The following is an 11433-nucleotide window of genomic DNA, read 5'->3' as shown; positions in this document are numbered from 1 at the left end:
TCCCACATATAAAATATTTATACTTCATATAAAAAATATAATTTTGCTTGACTTAATTATATTTCTTTGACTTTCTCAAACATAAAAAAATTACAAATTACAAAGGCCATCTATATTATTAATTCTTAGAATTATATAATTTCTAAAAATATAATTTACAGGTAGGGGTTGGGAGATTTAAAAACATTTTTCAAACACAAAGTTTTAAAAATCACAATAATTCAATATTTTCCTATATTCTACTTTATATTTTTATCTTTTTTTATTTCAGGAAATTATAGGGGTACACACATTTTGGTTGCATAGTTTGCTTTGGTACATTTTAAGTCAGAGTTTTAAATGTGCCCTTTCCCCAGAAGATGTCCATTGTAACAGTTAGGCATGAATTTAACAAATCCTTCCTCTCTGCTCCTACCTATTTGGTTAAAAAATGTGGAACACTTCACAGATTTGCAAGTCATTCTTGCTCAGGGGTCATGCTAATCTCATGTCATTTCAACCTTAGAATGTGTCCTATTGAAGTGAGCATAAAAATTCAATTTTGACATGATAAGTTTAATATAAAATTGTGTTGCCCATTTATTTTAATAAAATGTGTCAGTTAAAAATTATTTGCCTTTTTATAAAAAGAAAGTAGCAATATTTATTTTATTTTCAGATTCTGAACATATTACAAACTTATAACATATTTACTTCTACTTTAGAAGACCCCAAAGCTTACTGAAAGCTAATGGAAAATGTAAGGTATTTATTAGTAAGTTATAGCACATCATTTAGATTATATGACATTGCTCTTAAAAGGTTTGTGTGGAGTGGCTAAAATAAACTGAGCGAACCAGAGGTAAGAAAGTCTCCTAACATTTCTGAGACTTTTGCTACATAGCTTATGGCACTGATTCAGAAATGAAAAGGAAGGTGAAAATGAAAGATTATTTCAAAACATATCACTGTGATGACAAATAATAAGGACATGATAATAATTTTGTTTGCTTACATGTACCAGGTTAAGTCCTGCTGATTTTAGCTGTACTTTCTCCCAAGCTTTAATTTCAACCATTTTGGTAATAATCAACGTGTATTTATACTAAATAAACCTCACCATTTGGATGCTATTATTACTACATTTTCCTGCATATCATTATTACATGCTAAGGACAAAGTACTAAAACTTCACACCATAATGTAAAAATATTCTGCAATTATTTTTTAAATGAAAAGACAATACTAGGTTTCAAACTGGCATCATTTCAGTGAATTAAAATCTGGCGTGTCTCAAGACAGAGTATATAAACTGACAGGTCTCAAAGGAAATTTGTATAAACTTCTCTGACGAAAAGGACCCGGAAAATGAATTATTCCAAATATGCTGTATACATATTAAATGTTACTGCAGGACAGGAGTCTTTCATTACACTATGTCTCTTTTTGGTTTTATACTAATTTGTAACAGTGTTTTTTTTTACATGTATAAAGTTTGATGCACACTAATCAATCAATCAAAAACATTTACAGTTTAACCTAACAAATATGTATTTATTATGTACGGTTATTTAAAAATAATTATGATATGAAACTTACGATAAATATTTTGTGTGTAGACTCATGTTTTTAAAACAAAATTATAGATAAGTGTCTAAGCACTTATCTCCAAGTCGTTTATTTGCCTTATTGTGATACAACCTGACAGAGGCTGACAGCAGGGCCTCAATGGAAAACACACTACTTTTCAGACCAACTGACAGACACGAGTATTTTTAAGAGGTTAATGTTGTCATAAGAGGAAACATGAGAGAGCTTCTTCCTTTCTCTACTTTTCACCATGTGAAGATACTTCAGGAAAATGCCCACCTGCAAAACGGGAAGAAGGCCTTCACCACAAACATGAAATTCTAGAAGTTCTAGATAAATAAATGTTTGTTGATTGGTTAAGAAAAACCTTGATAAACAAGTTTGTTGATAAACAGCCTTGATAAATGGATGTTTGTTGTTTGGTTAAGAAGAAAAAAACACCAAATAAATCAGAAAAAAAAAAATTCAAAACCAGTAGCATTACTACATGAAATCCTTTCTTATAGATCAACTCATTCTCAAAACGCACCACTTTCCTCCCCATCAAGAAAGATCAAAGCTCAGAGTGGAAAATTCTGGTGATTTTCTTTAAATCTCTATCAGATATCAGAGCAGAATTTCTACCTTAGAGTTATAAAGTTTTCAGCGTATAGGTAAAACCTTGTAAACTGATGAAAGTATACTGGCCTTTGTCTAAAGGGAATCAAATAAAATACATCACCAGTAATTTTTTTATCTATATCAACAAAGGAGAGCAAAGGATGGGATAATTTAAAACCATAATTAATCCAAAATACATCATATTAATTAATAGTACAATGGACTGCATTTATTTTGCCTTACTAAATCCTATTTTATTAAAGCAAGTTCTGAAATTGTTTTACAATATTTTAGCCCACGCACTCTGAGATGGCATATAATGACCTAGATGACAAGTTGGGAAACATTTTTTAGGTCAATTTTTCCTACTAATCTTTAAATTAGAAAAAAATGTATTTATTTAATACCAAATCCCAGATTCAGGATCTGTCGTACATAAGGTTCATATTATTTTACTCTTTAAAAAAATGCATTTATTTAATAACAAATCCCAGATTCAGGATCTGTCGTACTTAAGATTTATATTATTTTACTCTTTAAGTAAAATAATACAAATGTATGAATATGAAATCAGGCACAAAAGTGAGTCTTGACTGAAAGTGCCTGTAATTGATTGCACTTAAATACCCAACAGTTGCAAACTTCACAGAATTTTATGAACATGTTTCTAGAGCCCTTGGAAGAGAACGAATCAAATGAAGAGCCCTCGAACTTGAGCTTCAGTGGCTTCACTGTGAATCTTCCAAGATCTGCAGGTAATTTGAAATGTACTTCTAGGCTTAACCTGTCACCTGGAGATGACAGCATGTGTGTTGCCCAGTCAGATATCATCAAGAGGTCCTGAGATTGGAGAGGTTGAGAACAAGAATGAGAGGGTGTTACCTATCCTCAAACAGGGCCTTGAGCAGGGCACAGAAGCACTGACTGGTAGCAAGTTATTTTAGGGGCAGTGGAGGTGAGCATCGTAGGAGTTGGAGTATGGGAAATACAGCACCAAGAAGGAAGTTATACTTGAAGTCATGTTTAGAAAACATAATGAAAGAGGCAAGAGACTAACCCAGTACCCAAACTCTAAGCAAAATTTCTGCTTCTAGCTCTGCTTCTGAAAAAGTTACTTTGTGGCACAAACCAAAAGTTTGAAAGACAAGCTAATGGAAGCCAATTAAGGGAGCTCACCTCTTCAGTTTTAATGCATACTTTGTTCAAAACATGCAATGCCTCCATTCCCAGTGGCATGGTGCATTCTGATAGTGTTGAGTGACACAGACCATTAGTTTTGAGAATGTCACAGTCTTGCATTCCCACTAGCAGTGCAGAAGTGTTCCCTTTTCTCCACATCCACAGTGACAGCTGTCGTTTTGTGATTTTGTGATGTGGGCTACACTTACTGGAGTTAGATGATATCTCAAAGTGGTTTTGGTTTGCATTTCTCTGATGATTAAAGATGGTGAGCATAAATTATGATATATATATATATCATGGAACACTATGCAGCATTAAAAAAGGATGGAGAGTTTACATCTTTTATGTTTACATGGATGGAGCTGGAAAATATTCTTCTTAGTAAAGCATCTCAGGAATGGAAAAAATCTATATCCATTGTACTCAGTACTGCTATGAAACCAATTTATGATCACTCACACTTTCATATGAGAGATGAATCACAACTATATCCCAGGATGAAGGAGGGCAGGGGAGGGTGATGCTAAGGGAAGGGGGTGGTTTGATAGAGGGAGGGTTAATGGTGGGACATCACCTATGAAGCATATTGAAGGGTACAAGTCAAATCTACCAAGTATTGAACACAAATGTCTTAACATTGTGATTAAGTAAATGAGGTGAAGGTTATGTTAATTAGCAGGATGTAAGCACTCCAATTTGTACAAATAATCAACACATTGAATCCCACAAAGGCATAAAGTTATTCATGATCTATGTATATATGACTTAATAAAAAAGAGAGAGACTTTACAGTCAGTAATCTTTTAATCTTCTGTTCGCAAAGTTATTAGCTAATTGCTGGGATGTAACTGTGGTTCCGCTTTCTGTCTCTCTTTCAAACACATGTCATCTTCACTACGAGAAAGTAAGCATATCGTCACAGAGGGAGAAAGCCCACTGTGATTTCATGTGGCACAGAGAACACTCCTCACATTTAATTGTTCATTTACCACGTTTACTAACACATGAGTCCATCCGAATCATTCAAAAAAGGTAAGGGTAGGGCATAGCTTGTTACAGAGATCCTTTCTTATTAAGGAGATCCTCTCTTACAGTCCAGCCAGGGAAATTCTACTCCTTGCTTTCTTGGGGACTCTTTCACTTAAAAATCATTTCTTGGTTTTATATAATGTACAACTCATTATTAGCTTATGTTAGTCATAGAAAATCTGATAAATATTTCTACTGCAAATGGCATAATAATTAAAAGTATAATATGAATGATAATAATAGGTTTAATTTATCCCTATGTGTTAGCTCCTTATGATACCAGAGTTTTGTCTTCAGTAGGTTCTTGGTCTCGATGATTTGGAGAATGAATCCACCGACCACAGATCAGTGGTAAGACAGGATTTATTTACAGAAAAAAAAAAAAAAAAAAGAATACAAAAACACCAAAGCTGCTGGCAGAGAGAACCCATGTCGGAGGAAAAGCTCCCTGGCTCCCTCTCTCTGCCTCTCCCCAGGCTCTCTTTCTAGGGGTATATATAGTTGCAAGGGATTATTGAGACAGAACTCAGTTGTTACATTTAGTGGCATGGGGCTGCAACTCAGTTGTTACATTTAGCCAGAACTCAGTTAATGAATGGCTACAATTCCTTTCATTGAGACTTAGGAAACTTACATGAAATTGACCAGGCCTAGAAAAGATGGGGTTCCCCCTTCAGCCAGAAGTGCAAGGGGAGGGAGACCTAAGGTGCTGGTGTCTCCCCAGCAGTTGTCTGGCCCCTCTGGTTACTGGAGTCTCCTACACCCACCCACCCTCCATCCCACTGGTTTTGCTGCCAGCTGCCACTACACCAATAGCGCCAGGGCTAACGTGGCAGGTCCTCCAGCTCAGCTCAGCTGGCTGGGGTGCCACCTGTCCTATATCACTTACGAAGTATTTCGCTGGATAAAACGCTGTAAGACGGTTATTATTATTTACTTCTATTGCAATTGATGCAGAAACTCTCTCTGATAGTTAATAACTTAAAGTCCTACAATTAAAAATACAAAATTCCTAACACATTTCATATATGCTAGATGTTGATCTAAGGCAGACAAAGGGAGAGAAAAATGCCACAAAATTTACACACAAACTATTATACACAGTGTTCTGACCTGTGAAAGATGACCCTGCATCATCCCTCGCCAGGCTAACTGGCACCGTCTCCTGTCCAATATGCAAGGCTGTTTATAGAAAATCTGGACGTGTTTACACAAGGCAAAAAGTAAAAAGTAACAGATTCATGTTTCAATTAACAGAAAGTTCTTCGTTTAAGGAAGAAAGTTGTAGGGCTGAAGGACAGGGGCATACCAAGCTACAAATTAAGGAATACTTTGAGAAAAAGTTAAAATGGAAAGTTACAGCCTTCAGCTCATGGTACCAGCGACTGCAGGGGATCTGTGGGGGCAACTATCAATTACTTTACAGTTTCATTTGTATTTTAGTTTCTAAGATGCTGATCTCTAACTAGACGTTTTCCAGACTATTTTCCTATCCACTCTGTTGGACATTGCAACCCCACTTCCTCAATACAGATGTCGGTGTGTGTTTCAGCAGGGAGCTGAAACTCAGGGCCATAACCCGCTGGAGATTTCAGGGGGAATGCAGCCTACTCTAGCTTTCACCTCCAGAAAGGTACGAAGAATAATTGGGCATCTTTCTGCAACAAATTAGATGTTAACCAGAGGAAAAGACACATCACCAGATTAAAAACAAGCAAAACAAAACAAAACTTAAAATGCAGCAGGTACCTAAATGTCCAAAGCAAAATTATAAAATTTCTAGGGAAATCTAGGCTGCAAATTCTAGCAAACTTAGGTTTGGGAAAGATGTTTTCAAACTGGACAAAAGACCACAAGAAGAAGATAAATTAAAATGACCAGTCAAACCACATGTTGTTGAAGAGATAAGAGCAACTTCAAAGCTCAGAGTGTGCTTCTGAGAATGTAAGATCACACGCTACTTCATAAAACAGTGTGGCAGTGTCTTTGCTCCTATCTTACGGCAGTTATTTCATGCCTACATTTTTATCCAAATGAATCAAAAGCATATTCTTAGAAAAGACTGGCACAAAAATACTCATAGCAGATTTATTTGTGTTAGCAACAAGCTTGAAACAACGCTGATTGCCAGCAACAGGTGAATGAAGAAACCAACCGTGGTATATTCACATAATTGAATTCTGCTGAGCAATATAAAAATATTAACTAGAAACACTGAATACATTTTAAAATAGTATTAATTGAAAGCTACCAGCAGGAAAAAAGTACATTTAATATGGATTGTATACATATGATAGCCTAAGAAATACAAGTTAATTATACGGTTATGGAAAGCAGATGCATGATGCTGGGACAAAGAAATTGTAGAAGGAGGAAAGGTTGAGTAAGAGGCATGAGAACAGTTTGGGAAAAGGAGGAGTCACAATGGCCATGATTACTGACTTTATCCAACTGAAAAAACAAACAATCAAAAAACTGCCCCCATGTGAACTTTCTGACAGACAGCCAGAGACTAGTTTACAAACTTGCATAAGCCGAAGTTAACAAACTGTCCCAGAAATATCAGCCAGGCTGAAATAGCTTTGATTTATGGGCTGGCCACAGTTGCAAATGACTGGTTAAATATTAAGGGTAATATGGGTTTGTGTTGGAAACAGGGTAAGATTAAGAAAATAAAAGATTTATGCTAGAAAGCATGTCTATTTGTATATTATCACCAAATTGAAACATTCTAATAATACTATGAATGAAATCATAGTATAATTGCTATGGTTAACATTAGCTAGCCAGAAGGAATGACAGCTACAATTAACAACTTGGATAGCAACACCTAGCTCTGTTTTACCTTCTTCTTCTAAATTCCACACTCATTTCACCACAAAATTCTATGTGTGCATTAAAAGTGAGTGGAAATCCATGATACTCAATGTACATTGTAATAAACATACTAAGAAAGGAACAACTTGTGTGAGGAAAGAATATTTTATGTTATTTTTTAGAGAAACTGGTTCTTAAACCAAATCTTGAAGGAAGAAATTGCGATAGTTTTTTTTTTTTTTTTTTGTAGAGACAAAGTCTCACTTTATGGCCCTCGGTAGAGTGCTGTGGCCTCACACAGCTCACAGCAACCTCCAACTCCTGGGCTTAGGTGATTCTCTTGCCTCAGCCTCCCCAGTAGCTGGGACTACAGGTGCCCACCACAACGCCCAGCTATTTCTTTTTTTGGTTGCGGTTTGGCCGGGGCCGGGTTTGAACCCGCAACCCTCGGTATATGGGGCCGGCGCCTTACCGACTGAGCCACAGGTGCCGCCCGCAATAGATTTGTTAAAAGGAGTTACACTGTGTCTGGAACATTGAACGTGTGCTGAATGGAAGATATTTCAGTGGTTAAGAGCAGTATAAGCAAAACCATAGGACGAGGCAGGGGAAAGTATGTAAATTTCTGTTGCAATGTTAGCTAGAAGCTGCCTGAGTAAGAGAAACATTAGTAAATGGGGACAATAGAGTCTTAACTTAGATATTTGGAGAAAGGAGACAGGGGTGGGGGTTGGAAATACGTGTTATTACCCATCCAAATAGAGTTGGTGCTGTCTAGAGGTTAATATACTAGACAGCAGAATTAGACTGCTTTTGTATACAGATACTATACTTGTAATAACTGTGTAACAGTGTAGGTAAGTTTATTACTTCTCCAAATCTGAGTTTCTTCACAGTAAAATCAGAGCAGTCACAGTACCTTTTTCATTCTAAGAATTGTAAGTGTCATTATAATGCTTATAAAGCCATGACTGAGGCATAGTCAGCGTCATACCATGGCATTACCCAATAGTAAAGAAAATGTAATTCTTTGAAGACTGGTGCACTGATTTCACACAATAAGTTGTTACTAAATTGTTCAGCACATTGATATTTGATCCTTCTTTGAATTAAGGCACTTGTAGTAAAGGCCAGTCTCGCTGACGTTCCTTTATGAGTTCCTTTCGGCCCTGCAGTGGTTATGGGCTGTGCACACTTTCCTGGTGCCTATTATGTGGAAGAGCATGTTGCTTCCGCCTGATTGGTTTCAAAGCAAAATATACTTTTTCACTAAAGACTATAATTTAATATTGTCTAAGGTGTAAAAGCTAGTGATATATAGCGAGGATTTGAGGTATGTCATAATTTAATTGGTCTTTTCTTCTCTTTTTTAGAATTCATTGCAGATTAAAGTAGACATTATGGTTTCGATGGAACAAAAGAGTCAACTTCAAAACATGTCACAACTGCCTGGGAAAGCTGATAATAAGGAGCTGCTAATAAAGACCTGCTAATAAGCAGCTCAAAAGTGCCTCAAAATAACCCTTCCAGGAGCTTCTATTCATCCCCAGCCCACCCTGCACACACTAAAGAGGAAGAGAAGAGAATTACACATTGATTATCACCTGTGTTGTTGTGGGGACCTTTTGTTGTGCACAGTTTGAGAAGCTTAATATGTATGAAAGAAGAAAATAGATTAAGTGTAATGCAATGTGAGTCCCATTACAATAGAAGGTTTCTATCTTCACCTCATGGGTTGTAAGAGCTAGGGTGATGCTTTTAGTCTTTTATTCCCCTTCTTCTTTTTTTTTTTTTCTTTGAACGTAAACCTGAATGTGATTAGACCTTGGTAGATATACTTGCAGGGTGCAGGAATGCATTCCAACTAAAATCAGATCTGTAATAAAGTTGATGGCAAAACTTCCAAGAGGGGGAGTCCCATGATAAAAAAGACAAAAACAATAAACAAAGCACTACAATGAAATGAATACTTAGTAGACATTAGTTATATTGTGGATCTCCAATAACTATTCCACTCACCATTTTTCTTCAAAAAAAAAACTAGACTTACACTCATTTTCAGCCATGTATTTGTGTACCTTTTGACAACAAAGGGTTTATGTGACCAATGTCTTTGGAATCAAACTATCAAATACTTATTTGTATTATATTAAATGAGATTCAGGGGTACAGATGGTTTTGGTTACACGGATGAGTTTGTACAGTGGTGATTCGGAGCTTGTCGTGTTACTGTCACCTGAGTGATGTACATTGTACCCAGTGGGTAATTTTCCTTTGCTAATCCCTCTCCTACCTTCCCCCTTTGATTCTCCGATGTCCATTGTGTGACTGTGCATGTCCCCAAACATCCATAGCTTAGCTCCTACTTATAAGTGAGAATATGTGGTGGTTTCCCATTCCTGAGTTACTTCACTTAGGATAACTATCTTCCACTACATCCATAATGGGATTACACCTGTGGTGCATCTCACAAGGGTATATGTGAATCTTAGTAAATGTGGAATGTAAAGGTCTTAGCAAAATAACCAAGAAAATGCCAGGAAGGCTATGTTAACTAGTGTGATGAAAATGTGTCAAATGGTCTACGAACCAAGTGTATGGTGCCCCATGATCATACTAATGTACAACAGCTATGATTTAATAAAAAAAAAGACATTATTTCATTCCCTTTTATGGCTGTGCAGTATTCCATAGTCTATATATACCACTTTTTCTTTGCCCACTTCTTGGTGGATAGGCACTTACAATGATTCCACAAACTTGTAATTTTGAGTTACGCTGTGATAAACATATGATTGAAAGTTTCATTTTGATATAATGACTTCATTTTCTTAGAGTAGATACCCATTAGTGGGATTGCAGTATCAGATGGTAGATCTACTTTTAGTTCTTTGAGAAATTTCCAGCTATATTCAATAAAGGTTGTATTGTTTATTGAATTTTTAATAATGACCTTTCTGACTACGGTCAAGTCATATATCATTGTGGGCTTAATTTGCATTTCCCTGATGTTTATTGATGCTGAATTTTTTTTTTTTTTTTTTTTTTTAGAGACAGAGTCTCACTTTATCACCCTCGGTTGAGTGCTGTAGCATCACAGTTCACAGCAACCTCCAGCTCTTGGGCTTAGGCAATTCTCTTGCCTCAGCGTCCCAAGTAGCTGGGACTACAGGTGCCTGCCACAACGCCCGGCTATTTTTGCTGCAGTTGTCACTGTTGTATAGCAGGCCTAGGCTGGGTTTGAACCTGCCAAATTCAGTGTATGTGGTTGGCACCCTAACACTATGCTAAGAGCGCCAAGCCCATTTTATAATTTCTTGATGATTTGTTTTAATTCCTTGCAGATGCCGGATATTCGTTCTTTGTTGGATATGTAGTTAGTGAATATTTTACTCTTCTGAATAATGAGTAAGCAATACAAATTCAACAGCACATCATCATCATCATCATAATATTAATAACTGCCCATGACAAGGTGGGCTATATCCCATGGATTCAAGGATAGTTCAACATACGTAAATTAATAAGCATAATTCATCATATATACAGAAGCAAAAACAAAGACCATAAATGACCATCTCAGTAGATGCAAAAGAAGCATTCAACAATGATTTTTAAAGATTGCGTTTTTATTTTATTTTATTTTTTGTAGAGACAGAGTCTCATTCTATCGCCCTCAGTAGAGTGCTGTGGCATCACGGCTCCCAGCACCCTCCAAATCCTGGGCTTAGGTGATTCTTTTGCCTCAGGCTCTCAAGTAGCTGGGACTACAAGCACCTACCACAACGCCCAGCTAAGATTGTGTTTTTATTATTTTGATTATTTCATCCTATGTTTCTGACTTCTATGACTAGGTCACACTACTCTTGTGACCAGTGACAGTCAATTAAAAACAATAGTTTTGCTTGAAATTTAGAACAAGAGATTTCTCTTTTAATACCAGAAAAGATAGAAAAGATTTTGACATCTGAAACTTCTTAGACCATTTTGTAGCACAGAGAAAAGAACGGGTAAATTTCCTTAACTAAGTTTACTACATTTACCTCGCATACTTCTTTTGAGATCTCAGAGGAAAAAGGATCTTTACATTTGAAAAGTAATACTTACTGTAAACCATTTACTTTTCATTTACTTATTATTTTTGGTTTATTATTTTTCAATTCAGTATTGCCACAGTAGGAGAACTAGTATCAACTATATTATTGAACTATAAGGGTGAACATCATTAAGCTTAAA

The 11433-nt window shown here is 36.2% G+C and overlaps 1 pseudogene; it reads right to left on the bottom strand.

Moving 5' to 3' along the window:
* Positions 1-426: 426 nt before the first annotated feature.
* Positions 427-527, bottom strand: LOC128582801 (uncharacterized; annotated as a pseudogene).
* Between the last annotated feature and the right edge of the window lie 10906 nt (positions 528-11433).

This window comes from Nycticebus coucang, chromosome 3 (genome assembly GCF_027406575.1).
Source record: "Nycticebus coucang isolate mNycCou1 chromosome 3, mNycCou1.pri, whole genome shotgun sequence".
Lineage (NCBI taxonomy): Eukaryota > Metazoa > Chordata > Mammalia > Primates > Lorisidae > Nycticebus > Nycticebus coucang.
This window is presented reverse-complemented; position numbering and strand designations above follow the sequence as displayed.